Here is a 16,154-nt window from a genome sequence, read left to right as displayed (position 1 = left end):
GGGGAAACTGGGAATGGAGAAATTTACATGTAAATAAAGAAAATATCTAAAAAAAATAAAAAAAAAAATGAAACCAGTGGGTGAGAAAGGAAAAGGGGGCTCAGAGGCATGGTCAATTGCATGCCGTGTTTCATGGGATCATCAGGTCAACAATACAGGAAAAACATTCGGAGGGCTTCCCACTCTTCCAGAACTTGGATCCACTATTGCTCTGTTATAGGGACATCCAAATGGCTTCAACATAATGCTCCAGGGTAGTACAGTAACTGAGGACTTTCAGTCCTTCATTCACTCTATTCAACAGCTGTCCATCTCCTCTTCATCAACCTGGACCCCTCACTTCTCCGTAACACGCCTCTCAGACCCTAGAATCTTTTCTAATCTGCTGCCCTACCCCCAGTGCTAGCCACTGCTACTTCTCCTTCTTTCTCCCTTGTCATTCAGTACTAGGAATCTCTTCCCCAGCCACACTATAAGTTCTTTAAGAGCCAGATTATTTGTGTACTTATGATAAAATAATGCACTGCTAACAGTTTCATTCTCTTGCTCCCATTTTCTCCCTTCTCCTCTTTCCTCTCTGTCTCCATCTATTATATATATATATTCCTCCTCCCTCACTCCCTCCCTCCCTCCTTCCCTCCCTCATTGAATCCTCACTACATAGCCCAGGCTCCCTTAGCCTCTCAAGTTGCTAGAATTACAGGTGAACAAGCAGTATATTGAGCCCACAGTTTTATGCTTGTTTAGGTTGAAGATACTAAAACCACAGCAATCTATCAGGATGCCCAGGGCTCATGAGCTCCTTGAACTGCTCAGTGCATACTGCTTCAGTCAGATTATTGATTCAATTCTCCATCAGCAATAAAAGTATGAACCCTCTTCTCCAACAATATGTCAGTAAGCGTAAGGTTTTAACCTCACTGAAAACCTCCACTAATTTTTGCGAAGCACTGATTTGCTAGGAGCCCAGCACTCCTGGGCCCATCAAAATCCTTGTCTATTAATCAGCCTTTTAGAGTATATCACTCTGAATGTTGGTTTCCTCTTTATTAAGAAATTGTATCTGCCAGTAGTCTTTCTTCTGAACTTATGCTATAATTTAAAAAATAACCTAAATTTCTTTAAAGCTTTATAAGGCAAAAGTTTACGTTTGCTCATACAAGGTCCAATAAGCACTTTTCTACTACTCAGGGTGCAGGAGAGAGAAGATGGGAAAATAAAAACCTCCTCTTCAAATTCCACTCCCCTGGCCAGAACTGGTCACACAATCTCAACCCGTTTACAATGGAAGTTGGGAAGTATAGTGACATATGTAGACATTCAATGAGCATTTAGAAATGGTCTCTGACACATCATCATTTAAGGTCCAACTCAAATATCTTTTCTCTATAAACATGTATTCAATCATCTTCAAACAGGCATTTCCTTAACTGTCTGCTCTTACCGTTCCACTGGTCCATGCCCATGTCTTCCACAGTTTATACTGTGGTGCCAATGAAATCAGCTTGTTTTTGTTTTTAATAGAAAATAATTGTGTGTGTGTGTGTGTGTGTGTGTGTGTGTGTGTGTATGTATGAATGGGGTACAATGTAATAATTTAGTATATGTTACAATGTGTGATAATCAAATTAGGGTAATTAGCATTTTCTCTTCTTTAAACACATATTTCTTTGAGAACTTTAAAATTCTTTTCTTCTTTTTTCATAATAAATTATTGTGAACCATCATCACTCTATTATACAGAGTAACACTAGAAACTAGAGCTCAGACCTTCTTGGTGGCTGTATTTTGGGACTTCTTATCTGATCTGTTAATCTTTTTTCCTCTACCCTTCTTTAACCATAGACATATCTCTCTTTTCCCTTCCCTTTCTCCACCTCTCCCTCTCTCTCTCTCTCTCCCCCTCCCCTACTGAGAAACAAACATTTTAGCTTCCACATATGAGAAATATGAGAAAGATTGGTAATTGATTTCCCTAGCTTATTTCATTTAACATAACATCATCCACTTCTATCCTTGTCAAAAATGACATATTTCGTCCACTTCTATGGCTAAGTGGCATTTTGTTGTGGATACAGGTCATATTTTATTTCCTTAGAATATGCTTCTTTCCCTTCGCTAAACTTTCTTAATCCTAAGCTCCTTCAAATGGGGAGTTATGTCTTATTTAGCATCCAAAGACTCACCCAACACTATATCTCAAATTCATACAGATCAGATAGGATATGAGAAATGTAGGAATCCAAAGTGACTTTGAGATGAGAAAAAAAAAAAGGAAAGAAAAACAACAGTTTATTGAAATTCAGAGGCAAACTCTTCAGAAGCATTTCCTGTTTTCTTGAATTTGGTGAACACAGTAAGATGGCATCATTTGAGAGCATTGGCCATGACTGAACGATATATTACAGAATGTATCGTGTGAAATATTGGCAGCTTAAAAAAATATGTTCCTTGGAATAGACTCTCTGCAAGCCAAAGCTGTTCCTCAGAGCACTGCTTTAAAAGTTAGAAGGCAGCACTGCCCACTCCAAATCACCAGAAGTAAAGAATCCAGTCCTAAGTGCCCCCCAGTGACCGAGTGGGCTAGCTGGTGTGCTTTTTTCCCTTCCACTTTGCAGAAAGAAAAGACAGTAAAAGTTCCTTCAGTGAGCTGCCAAGGTGCTCCCAGGCCATTGTGCAGAATCATTGTCAGGTTAAATTAGGGAGTACAGACTCCGTGAGTGTAAAAAAATCAATACTTGATGGAAGATTGCTCCTCGGAAAATCTGTTTTGATTCCAGGATTAATTCGCGACCAAAGGCTTCTGCAAAATGACATGCCATTAGTCAGAAAATGAACACATTCTACCCTTGAAATTGGATGGAAATATGTCAGCTGGTTGACCCATTCATTCTCCTCACTTTCCGGGCAGAAAGAGTGGGTGTGGTAGCTATGTGAATTAGTGCCCCAAACGTGGTCCATTTTCAAAACAGGATAAAAAAAATTTTTTTTGAAGTCCAATGTGAATTGGGAGTAGTCTCTAGGCCATTGTTGGAGAGTGATCACAAATGTGTTTCATCAAGGCAAATGCATTTGTCTGGAAGGTCCGACTCTCCTGAGTGTTCTAAGCCCTTGAATAAACCCTGCTAAAAATCTTAAAATAAAACAAAGACTGTTCCCCTCAAAGCACTGACTTGCAATATTAATGACAATGTAATCTTGTTGTCATATATAAAGTAGCACTCTTCACACTCCTTTTTTTTTTTCAGGTTTCTTCAACTAGGAACTTTGGGAAAAAAGCAAGTGCCATCTCTTCATCTGAGCTGGTATGGTTTCGGGGCCTTCCTGACTTATGTGATTGATTGATTCACAGCAAGGATGCATTTAATGCTCCAGACTTTGCTACATGTAAAAGTCACTGTTTCATGTCTTCCAATCCAATTAAAACTGATTCTGGGGCTATCAATCATTAGAGATGTTTCTCCATCTCCATGGTGATAACAGAGTACTGGAGCTTTGAGAAAGCAAGTACTCAGGGATACTCTTTTGTCTTCTTTCTATAGTGGTCACAACCAGTAACCTTGGAGCCCAAGTCTACAGGTTCCTTGAAGGCTTTACTCTTTCTAGGCAGGCACAGTAATCTTTGTCAACATTGGAGCTTACCTGCCACAGCTGAGAAAATATGAACAAGTTGTTTGGTTTCTGTGGTGCTGTGAATGAGAATGGCCCCCATAGGCTACTCTATTTGAATGTTTGGTTCCCAGCTGGAAAACTGTTTAGAAGAAATTAGGATATGGGGCCTTTTTGAAGGACACTGACCCTCAGAAACTCTAAGTAATCAATTAGATACTTTTTTTTTAAAATCTGCTTTGGTCATGGTGGTTTTTTCATTAAAACATTCATTAATCTCTTTAAGTTTCAACTTAGCAGCTGAAACTGAGTTAATAATCATCCCAGAGTCAGTGGAAAGAACCAGCACTGTGCGTATCTAAGCACACTGGAGGTACTTGGCACACTGTAGGTCTAAGCACACTGGAGGTACTTGGCACACTGTAGGTCTAAGCACACTGGAGGTACTTGGCACATGTTCCATAAAACCCCCATCTTCTTCCTGGTAATGGAATCTTTGAATCCTAGTAGCTCCCAGGGTCACCCTCATTAATAAGAATAATTGGAAATTTCCGTTTGATTAAAAATTTCTCACAAAATAGCATGTCTTCTCAAACTATTGAATATGGAAGATCCCTGGCCCAGACAGTTGTTGTTGGGATTTCTCTTTAATATTAATTTCTGTTTTCCTGCTTTCTTCATGCTCTTCCTCCTTACAGGATGCAAGGTGGAAGACAACCAAGATACAGATCAGTGACTCACTCACTAGTCTAGGCACTTCAAGAAACATACGGAGAAACTTCGTGACAAACTAAATCTTCATGCAGAAGCCAAGGCAACGAAACTTCACACAGTAATCTGATTTTTTTTTTCAGTTCATTTCGGCATTTCTTGAAAGAATTAGTTTGTGAGCTTTTCTACTTTGTCTTATAAAGAAAATGAACTTTATGTGTGACTTCCCATCAGAGTCTGGAGATGTAGTTCACAGGAGTTAATGACTTTTTTCTCTTCAATTCCACCTTGTAAAACAAAACCCAGCTGCAACAGACTTTCCCTAAAGCAGGGCGACTGGTCAATACTTCGCTACTTGCTCTGTCAATCCCATCAAAATATTGTTTAATAATTTAAGAACAACCATGTAATTTTCTCCCCTAGCAAGGACAAATTAGGCACTTACTAAATAATTGACAAAAAATGTTTAATTCTAGGGATGCCTTGAGAAGGCACTATCATTCAAAAAGAATTTAAAATAAAAGTTTCCTTCAACTGTTCAACATATTACTTTCTTTGTACCTCATTTTTGCCTGGTCATGTCTTAAATGCTATATCAAAGCCCCCACCAAACACCTTGAATTCTTTATTTAGAATGTACTTATATGTGTGTGCTGTTAAGGTCCTGGGCAAGATCTCTTAGAGGAATGAGTATAGTAGTTTGTGCTTATAATCCTAGCATGCAGGAGATTAAGATAAGAGGATTATGGGTTCAAGACAAGCCTGTGGTGTACAGCAGGCATGTATATCAAAAACCAAAACTGAAATTGTTTGGGAAGTAGGTTGAAGCTTAAACAGCTTAAGCAGCCAGGCTGTGGTGGTGCACACCTTTAATCCTAGCACTTGGGAGGCAGAGGCAGGAGGATTTCTGAGTTCAAGGCCAGCCTGGTCTACAGAGTGAGTTCCAGGACAGCCAAGGCTATACAGAGAAACCCTGTCTTGAAAAACAAACAAACAAACAAACAAAAACAGCTTAAGCAAAATGTTTTTGTTTAGGCTTGTCCCAACTAAGAACCCATATGGAACACTGATAATCTTAGCTCCTTAGAATTTTGATCTCAGATAATGAGATGTTCCCTCAAGCGGAGCCCTCAGACCTTAAACCCTTTGCTTTGGCCACATGCCAAAGCAGGTGCTCATTCACCATCTGCCTCTGTGGTTGATATCACTCTTTTTAATCACATCTCCCTTAAACAGACCACTTATGGGCCTTCAGGGTATTTTGCTTGGCATTTAATCATTAAAATGCCCTGGCAAGCCTTACAATTCCTAGGCCAGCACATTAACCTCTGACTTCACAAGTTACAAAGATGGGAAGATAATGACACTAGGTCCTTAGTTCTTTTTCTGACAGTCACTTCCAGCTATGCTCTTCAAGAGGAAGAACCCAAGGACAAGCCTTTATTAAAATGAGAGCTTCCCTGGTCTGTAGTGTTTCTCATTTACCAATCCTTGAGAAAGGGTTGGCATCAAGGTACAGGACGGCATCAGCCTGCCTCTTTGATTGTATCCTCTCCCTGCTGTAGCTTCAATGGGAGCTAACCTTTCGACAGTGTCTTGGTCTGACTTCATTGTCAGCAGAGTGAAGAATTGTTCCAGAAACCTCCAACCCTGCCCTAGCTACAGAGACACTGAAATAGTGCTGTTAATCCAGGGTTATCTTTATGGAAAGTAACACACACAACCAGAACTTCACAGAGGAGACAGCTCTAACAATACCTGCATTCAGAGTATGAAAGCCATCTTATCTTATATGTGGTTAAATGTTCAAATGTACACATTGCAACAAGCAAAAGAATTTCAGAAAATTTCAACTGGCTTTTTTTTTTCATCTTCCAAGGTCATTAATATAAACAATAGAACTTTTTTAAGATTTATCTTTTACTTTTTTTAATTGGATGTGTCCTCTGTGTGGGTGTGTGCACATGAGGGCAGGTGCCAGCAGAGGCCTGAGATATTGGATTAGCAGGCTCTGGAATGACAGGTGGTTGTGAGCCACCCTATGTGGGTGCTGGGGGTAGAACTGCAGTTGTCTGCAGGAGCAGTGAGCACTCTTAGCCCACCTCTACAGTCCACACTTTAAAAAAAAATGTTGCCCCCTTCTTTTTTCACATATCTTATTGCCTACCAAGAGAGTGCACTTTATAAGCCTCCTTTCCATTGATTGATGTCAGCCAATTATAGGTGCTACAGTAGAGAGAGAAGCTCACCAAGATGCTAAGCCTTCATTTTCCAAAGGAGCAGAGGGGTTCAGCCTCTTGTAAAAGACTGACACCCAGGCTAGCTCACTCCAGTTACTTTAGTCAAACACTATACAAGGTTAATTGGGGCTAGGAAAAGGTTCAACTACCAAAGTTATCCTGCTCTTGCTGCCCAGGGCAGCAGACCATGCACACAAATCTCAGTCCCTATTGACCATGGCTAGCCACAATTGAAAGTAAGAACTCCAGCTTTTCCAGGAGTGTCTTAAGACCAAGGTCAGTGCAGCTGTAAGGGCTCATATAGGACCAAGTATAGATTCTCTAGAGAGACATTTCTTCAAAGTACAGATAGTCTCAAAACTATTTCTCAGCCTCTACTGATTGACCCAAACATAGCAACGTAGAGAATGGCTTTACTATACCTTTCGGAAGTCTGTGTCCCATGAATCTTTGGTCTAAATGGGCTTTGCTTAGGGTTCCTTCCCCTTTCTGCTCTCTCACTCCTGTTCAGTCCTTTTCTTCACCCGTTATGAAAGCCTGTGACTAGGACGGAGAAGATGAATTGGTCAGTAATGTGCTTTCCACGATCTCCTGAAGACTGGAATTCAATCTCTCACACCAAAGTTAAGAGTTGGGCAAGGTCACAGTTGCCATTCATGGGGAAAAGTGAGTCACTACCATCTTGACTGGCCAGCCTAGTCTATCCAGCAAGCTTTAGGCCAGTGAGAGGACCTGTCGCAAAACTCAAAATGGAGGACTCTAAAGAAATGATACCCAAGGTGATTAAAGAAAACAGACAGAAACATAGAAGCTTCTTTGGTTCAGTATTTCTTCACCACACCTCCCTTTTGTTATGGGAAGGTATATTCTGTACCATTGAATGTCTGAAATACTATACATATACATTCATATGTATGTAACTTTAATATTAAATTCAACTGATATCCTAATATTTAATATATATTAATATTCAACTGTACTCCTGGTGTATTCTGAATGTGAAACATCTCCCACAGGCTCATTTCTTTGAATACTTGGCCTCCAGCTGGTGGCACAGTTTAACATTTTTCAGAAAGTTTAGGCCACACCCTTAGAAGGTAGAGAGATTTTTGGAAAACCTCTTGAGGATTTTGTTTGGTTGGTTTGTTTTTAAATAATATTTTTATCAATTATTTTTTATTTTTATTTTTGTAAAACATGATTTTAATATTTTCAACTGTTAATATTCAACAAACAGAATAATTACTTAAAGATCTATTTCATTGTCATCTCTCCTTTTTCATTTCTGATTTTATTAATTTGGATACTGGCTCTGTGCCTTCTGGTTAGTCTAGCTAAGGGTTTATCTATCTTGTTGATTTTCTCAAAGAACCAGCTCCTGGTTTGGTTGATTCTTTCTAGTCCTTTTTGATTCTATTTGGTTGATTTCAGCCCTGAGTTTGATTATTTCCTGACATCTACTCCTCTTGAGTGTATTTGCTTCTTTTTGTTCTAGAGCTTTCAGGTATGCAGTCAAACTAATAGTGTATGCTCTCTCCAGTTTCTTTTTGGAGGCACTCAGAGTTATGAGTTTTCCTCTTAACACTGCTTTCATTGTGTCCCATAAGTTTTGGTATGATGTGTCTTAATTTTCATTAAATTCTAAAAGGCCTTTAATTTTTTTCTTTATTTCTTCCTTGACCAAGTTATCATTGAGTAGAGCATTGTTCAGCTTCCATGTGTATGTGGACTTTCCATTGTTTTTGTTGGTATTTAAGACCAGCCTTAGTCTGTGGTGATATGATAGGGTGCATGTGATTATTTCAATCTTCTTTATCTGTTGTGGTCTATTTTCTGACCAATTATACAGTCAATTTTGGAGAAGATACCATGAGGTGCTAAGAAGATGGTATATTCTTTTGCTTTAGGATGAAATGTTCTATAAATATTTGTTAGATCCATTTGGTTCATAACTTCTGTTAGTTTCACTGTGTCTCTGCTTAGTTTCTGTTTCCATTGCTGAGAATGGAATGTTGAAGTCTCCCACTATTATTGTGTGAGGTGAAATGTGTGCTTTGAGCTTTAGTAAAATTTCTTTTATGAATGTGGGTGCCCTTACATTTGGAGCACAGATGTTCAGAATTGAGGATTCTTCTTGGTAGATTTTTCCTTTGACCAGCATGAAATGTCCTTCCTTATCTTTTTTGATAACTTTTGGTTGAAAGTTGATTTTATTGGATATTAGAATGGCTATTCCAGCTTGTTTCTTGAGACCATTTGCTTGGAGAATTGTTTTCCAATGTTTTACTCTGAGGTAGTGTCTGTCTCTGACACTGAGGTGCATTTCCTGTATGCAGCAAAGTGCTGGGTCCTGTTTATGTATCCAGTCTGTTAGTCTATGTCTTTTTACTGGGGAATTAAGTCCGTTGATGTTAAGAGATACTAAGGAAAAGTGTTTGCTACTTCCTGTTATTTTTGTTGTCAGAGGTGGAATTATGTATCAGTGGCTATCTTCTTTTGGGCTTGTTGAAAGACTATGTCCTTGCTTTTTTCTAGGGTGTAGTTTCCCTCCTTGGTTAGTGTTTTCCATCTATTATCCTTTGTAGGGCTAGATTTATGGAAAGATATTGTGTAAATTTGGTTTTGTCATGGAATATCTTGTTCTCCATCTATGGTAATTGAGAGTTTTGCTGGGTTTAGTAGCCTGTGCTGGTATTTATGTTCTCTTAGGGTCTGTATGACATTTGTCTAGGATCTTCTAACTTTCAGAGTTTCTGGTGAGAAGTCTGGTGTAATTCTGATAGGTCTGCCTTTATATGTTACTTGACCTTTTTCCCTCACTGTTTTTAATATTTTTTCTTTGTTTAGTGAATTTGGTGTTTTGATTATTAAGTGACAGGAGAAATTTCTTTTCTGGTCTAGTCTATTTGGAGTTCTGTAGGCTTCTTGTATGTTCATGGGCATCTCTTTCTTTAGGTTAGAGAAGTTTTTTCTATAATTTTGTTGAAGATATTTTCTGGCCCTTTAAGTTGGGAATCTTTGCTCTTTTCTATACCTATTATCCTTAGGTTTGGTCTTCTCATTGTGTCCTGGATTTCCTGCATGTTTTAGTTTAGGAGCTTTTTGCATTTTCTTTGACTGTTGTGTCAATATTTTCTATGGCATCTTCTGCCCCTGAGATTCTCTCTTCTATCTCTTGTATTCTGTTGGTGATGCTTGCATCTATGACTCCTGATCTGTTTCCTAGGTTTTCTAACTCCAGGATTGTCTCCCTTTGTGATTTCTTATTGTTTATATTTCCATTTTTAGATCCTGGATGATTTTGTTCATTTCCTTCGCCTGTTTGCTTGTGTTTTCCTGTAATTCTTTAAGAGATTTTTGTGTTTCCTTTTTAAAGACATCTGTTTACCTGTGTTCTCCTGTATTTCTTTAAGGGAGTTATTTATGTCCTTCTTAAAGTCTTCTATCATCATGAGAAGTGATTTTAGATCCAAATCTTGCTTTTCTGGTGTGGTGGTGTATCTAAGACTTGCTATGGTGGGAGAATTGGGTTCTGATGATGCCAAGTGACCTTGGTTTCTGTTGCTTATGTTTTTACGCTTGCCTCCCACCATCTGATTATCTCTAGTGCTGCCTGTCCTTTCTATATTTGACTGGAGCCTGTCCTTCCTGTGACCCTGATTGTGTCAGAACTCCTCAGAGTTCAGCTGTCTCTGTAATCCTGTGATTCTGGGGTCCTGTGATCCTGAGATCCTTGGTGTGTCAGAGCTCCTCGGAGTCAAGCTGCCTCTGGGAACCTGAGATCCTGGTGTGACCAAGCTCCTGGGATCCTGGGATCTATTAACTATTTTTAAATTTTAATATAATATATTAAGATCATATTCACTCTTTCTCCTCTCCTCCTCCCATATCCACTCTCTCTACCCTCACCTTTATATCCATCCAACTTTGAGGATTTGGTAGTAGGACCTGCCCTGAAATGTGGTCCATCAACCAGGGGTCACATCATTAAAGAAAACTGACTTTTTCCAGCAGCTGTGAAATGTCAATAGCTTCTTCGTTAGCATGGAGATATCAGGCCTATCTCTGCAACCTCAATGTCAGGAACTTGTCTACCATGAGCTTGCATAGATCTTGTCCATACTGTTATAACTGCTATGAGTCCATATTGCCACTGGCATGATGTGTCCAGAAATCATTGCTCCTTGAGTTTATCTACTAACTCTGGCTCTTAAAATCTCTCCACCCCCACATCCATGAAAATCCTTGACCCTTGGAGGGAAGTATGTAATATAGGCATTCCATTTAAGGCTGAACACATATAGTCTCTTAATTCTCTGCACATTCACTAGTTGAGAGTCTCTGGGTTATTTGTTTTCCAGTGCAAGATGAAGCTTCTCTGATAAGAGTTAAGAGATGTACATATGTATTGGTATAGTAATGTTATTAGGGGTCATACTATATCTATTTAGTACCATAATATTATTGAGTTCTTCCCAGAAGCCTATGACCTATGAATCTAAGAATAATCTTTGTGAGTGAGGTAACCAGTTACAAAAAGACAAACATCACATGTTTTCTCTCACTTGAATCTTCATATATGTATATTTTATTTGGAATAACCATAGATATCAGGAAAACAGTAAGTGGGTATGGGAGTGCTTCAGGAGAGAGGAGATAGATCTCAGTAGTATAATGGGCTAAAGGGGAATAACAACACAGGAGGTGTTAAATTGTGGTGGGGGTGGGAAGGCAGGGTAGAAGAGGAAATATGGAGAAGCCCTTATGAAAAAGGGCCTTATGATAGCCTTATGAAAAGCTATATGGAAACTTACTAATGTAGAAGCTTTCTAATATATATTAATATACTAACAAATATATCATTTTATATAACTATATTACATAATATTTATAATGTATATGAAAAGTTTTAATAGAGTCACCCTATAATGTGGGGGAAGGGACAATACCCCAACCAGGCATGACATGCAGTAGATTAAAAACTCTGTTACCAGGTATTGGCTACCTCCTTTTAAGTCATTGGCCAATGGGGTCCCATAGACCCTTCAAGCATTCCAGGCTGTTCTCAACACCTTGCTTACTCTCCAGAACTTGATGGTAAGACCCTGATGCTGAAGACATCAAAGGAGTCACAGAACACACAGAAATCAAGCTGCTACTCACCTGGAAGTTTTCATCCCAACTGGTTAGCTTTCATAGTGCTTCAAGGTGCTGTGCATACTATCTGAGGAGAAAAGTAATGATCCATCTAACCAGATGTGCTCCCTGTAAGCCATAGTAATGACTGGCCTGACTAGATGCATCCACTTATACAATCATAGCATGAATATTATAGGAGTAGCTAACCATTTTCTTTTTAATTTTTTTTAGATTATAATGTAATTATATTTTTCCCATTCTCTTTCCTTAAACCTTCTTGCTCTCTTTCAAATTCAAGGCCTCTTTTTTTATTATTAATTGTTGTAACTTTAATTTTTTCAAATCCTATTTTCAATGATGGTTCTTCAATGCTTTAACTTCCCTTGTAATCTGCCACTCACTGGAGGTGGTGGTAAAGAAAGGATATGGGGGAAGTGGACCTGTTTAGACAGTTCTTTGGTGTCTGTGTTGTCTGGAAATCAGCAATTCAGTTCACAGGTCAGCAGGTGGCAGCAGATCGATCCACTAGCAAACACCTCACAGATACACCAGCAGTCCAGTTAGGTAGAGTTAGGTTAGCAATATCAGTGACACAACTTAGCAAAGACAGCCAGCCCTCAGCCTCAGCTCTAGACAGTGAGAGGGACAAGCAGGAACACAAGAAGTTCTTGGCTGTGCATCTCTCAGGGAAATGAAGATCAGCAAAGACGCGAGACCCACAAGCCTTGCACAGCTAGCTGTATCAGCAAGCCAAGCTCTATCTCTGTCACTCTGTGGAGTCCTACTTAGACCCTCCAGCATCACGTGTCTTCCACATCCCTTGCCTCACCATGTGTCTTACCTCAGCACGCATGTGAATCTAATCAGCCTGAATCCTTAGAAGTGGCTACAAACTGCAGTACACCACCATAATTTTTTTGGTGCATTTCTCTCTATGGAGTCCCAACAAATGCAGTTCAACAACTGCAATGTAAGGTGGACCAATACACCTTTTCTGTTAGCAAAGAATCCTTCATCACATGTCCTTTCATGTGCTTTCTTTAGCAGAACATCCTCTCTCCTGTGTCTACTTCAGCAAAACATTCCTTCACAAGTCTGCCTTAGTCTTTCATACCTGTGTCCACTTTAAAGAAATGTACCTTCATATGTTTGCCCCAGCAAAACACCATCCAACTGACTTTCCAAAGAACCATTAGTTTCCACTTCAAATTGTTACATGAAGGTAGGTAGATAGATAGATATAGGTAGATAGATAGATAGATAGATAGATAGATAGATAGATAGATAGATAGACAGACAGACATATATCCTAAATACAACCTATTATAATGTTACTTGTATATATGTTTTCAGGGTTGATCATGTGGTGTTGGATAACCAGTGGTGTGTTCTTTCTTGGGGAAGACTATTTCTCCTGCTCTTAGCATTCCTTAGTTGCCTGAAGCTCTTTGTGTAGGATTGAGATCTCATGACCTTTTCTCTATCCAGTTGGTGCGTTTATTAGTGTCATCCTTGCTCAGCTCACGTTTAAGCAGTTATGTTGGTGAGACATTATTAATGTAGTTTTTGACATTAGTAGTAGACACAACCTCACAGCAAACTCCCTAATTTTCTGGTTTTTACTATCTTTCTGCCCCCTCTTCAGTAATGCTCCCTGAGTCCTAGTAGAGGAAGTATTTTATAGATTGTGACTGGGATCCACAACTCTGTATTCTGACTAACCATTTTCTGATAGGATCTAAAGTCCACTCCATGAGATGGAACCCATATCTGGCTCTGTTTGTGGGGCCAAGAAGTTGAGGTTTTATAGCTTAGTCCCACTTCCTGGTCACTGGTTACTTCTGTCCTACTTCTGCAATATAACCAGCTGCTTCCTGGTCCAGCTGTCATGCCTTTCTTGCCAGGATAGACTGTTCCCTCTCCTACTGTAAGCCAATTGATGATGATGATGATGATGATGATGATGATGATGATGATGATGATGATGATTATGATGATGATGATGATGATGATGATGATGATTATGGATACCATCCTCCTCTTTAAGATGTTCTTGTTAAGTATTTTGCTACAATAATGAGAAAATAACTCTATTGGTCAATATTAACTACCAGCTTGACAGGATCTAGAATTACCTGGGAGGTGGGGTTCAGATCATACCTGTGGGAGATCACATTGTTCGGCTTAATTGAGGTAGGAAGACCCACCTATTGTGCATGACACTATTCTCCAACTGCTATTCTGTAATGTATAAGTAGAGACAGGGAGCTGAGCATGAGTAATGTGAGCGCTAGTTATTGCTCTCTGTAGATGTAATGTGAGGAGATGCTGCTGCCTTGATTTCCTCACCATGGAAGACAATTCCTTGTGCTATGAACCAGATTAAACCCCCTTCTCCATTAAGCTGTATTTGTCACGGTATTTATCACACAGATAGGAAAAGTAATTAAGGACAGCAACTATTACAACCTTGAAGAAAAACACATGTGTAGGCCATCACTTTAAACCTTGTAGTTCAGTATTGTAAATTTCACAAATGATCAAAAAGGACTGGCAGTCACGCCAATGTTCTTCTTTGATCTCTGTTATAAGAACTATAATTAATTAGTGATTCCAGCAGATGCCTTTCTAGATCTATCTTCAAGGTCATAGTGGAGCCACACATCCCATAGGCTGCTGCAAACCAACACCCAAGAACAGAAAGGATAATGATAAGACATAATTCTTGCAAATAGGGCTTTTTAACAGATGGTGTTCACACTGGCTCAAAGGCTTGCCAGGCTGAACAGAACTATTCTGCAATCTAAGAATCTTCTCACATATTCTTTCCTCATTTTGCATCTTTTTTTCCAGACATCAAACCTGAATCATACTCTGAAGACTTTCTCTTCTACATAGTCATTCCTTACAACCAGTCATCGAATGTCAAACTCCAACATGGCAGCTACTTCTCAGAGGAAACAACTAACCCATCATGCAAAACAAAACAACATAATTTGCCAGGAGAGGGAGTGCCCATCTATAATCTCTGAACTTGGGACAGAGGCAAGTGGATCTCTGTGAGTTCTAGGCCAGCCAGGTCTACACAGGGCAATCTAGATCTGCCAGCACTACATAGACCCAGTCTCAAACAAATGTGCCTAAAATCACAAAGTTAATTGTTAACATGACTGAGTTAGAACCCTTACTTGATAGAATTCCTGTTGTATTTGTGAACACTTCATGACTTTTTCCAATGCAAACAATAAGTTGTACTGTTAACAAAAATAAGAATATAAGAAAAATAAGTTAGAATACTGTAGAAAAAGATCGTGAATTTTAGAAGATGATGTAACTTTGTTCTTCATGCCACTGTTGTTAAAAAAAAATTATGTGGTGTTGATTCATGCCAAACATATCCTCTACAGCTGAAAACAGGCATTTAAATGCAGAATTAAATATCATTTCTACAAGCCAGAAACAGAAACTATTTATCTTTATGGCTATTGAATTAATGAAGACCAATCAATACCAAATTGGATTTGACAAAAGCAAATACTCATTTAAAACATCTAATCAAAATAGAAATAGAGAGGAATTGTTTACCCTGATACAGAACAGGAAAGTCCTACACCTGTAGATTGGCACCAATGCCTCAATGGGTTAAGGCACCAGCCATTAAACCTGACTACCTACCTAGGTTTGATCTCCAGGATCCACATGGTAGAAGGAGAAAACTAATTCCTGCAGGTTGTCTTCTGACCTCCACACATGTACAATGACACCTACATGCATATATACACATACAAAATGGGTAAATAAAATTTAACTTTAATAATAAAAAATAACACAGCTAACACCAAATGTGTGAGAAAAGACAAAGTGCTTTCTTCCCAAGTCAACACCAAGATAAGAATGTTTATTCTATTCCTTTTTTATTATTAATTTTTCTCAAACATTTTGTATATAAATATAATAAGAGCAGTCATTTCATTCCTCTCTTATTGTACACTCACCCCCATCAATACCCCTCCTCAGTAAGTCTTCCCACAGGAATGTCTTTTGTTTTTGTTTCATGACACACTAAGTTTGACCTGGGATTCCCATGTGGGTATGGATGTGGAGCATGACCAACTGACCAGTGGCTTTACCACTAAAGATAATGACTCCTCCTACAGTAGTCACCAACTGCCAATATCTCAAGGAAAAAGCCCTATGAGGCCCCCACACCCCATCCATACCTGAATGTTGATGGATTCAGTCTTGTGCCGGCCCCATGAAGGCCACCAGAGCTCTTGTGAGTTTGTGAGTATAATAACCACTTCCAAAAGACAACAGTTCACATCACCCATCTCTATCATCTAGCTCTACCATTCTTACAGCTGCCTTCTTCCATGGCTTTCCCTGAGCCTTAGAAAGAGTAATTATAGATGTCCCATTGAGGGCTGAGCACTCAACAGTCACTCACTAGTTATG

The 16,154-nt window shown here is 39.1% G+C and overlaps 1 long non-coding RNA gene across 1 annotated transcript; it reads right to left on the bottom strand.

Annotated features, from left to right (window-relative positions):
* Window positions 1-7,050: 7,050 nt before the first annotated feature.
* Window positions 7,051-15,411, bottom strand: LOC116081751. The gene is made up of 3 exons (XR_004114992.1): window positions 15,375-15,411; window positions 11,724-11,784; window positions 7,051-7,103 (listed from the first exon to the last, which is right to left on the bottom strand). It is a non-coding gene; the product is annotated as an uncharacterized LOC116081751 (long non-coding RNA).
* Window positions 15,412-16,154: the final 743 nt, after the last annotated feature.

The sequence above is a fragment of the Mastomys coucha genome, unplaced genomic scaffold (assembly GCF_008632895.1).
Source record: "Mastomys coucha isolate ucsf_1 unplaced genomic scaffold, UCSF_Mcou_1 pScaffold7, whole genome shotgun sequence".
Taxonomy (NCBI): domain Eukaryota; kingdom Metazoa; phylum Chordata; class Mammalia; order Rodentia; family Muridae; genus Mastomys; species Mastomys coucha.
The sequence above is the reverse complement of the archived record's forward strand: the minus strand, read 5'-3'. Positions and strand labels throughout refer to the sequence as shown.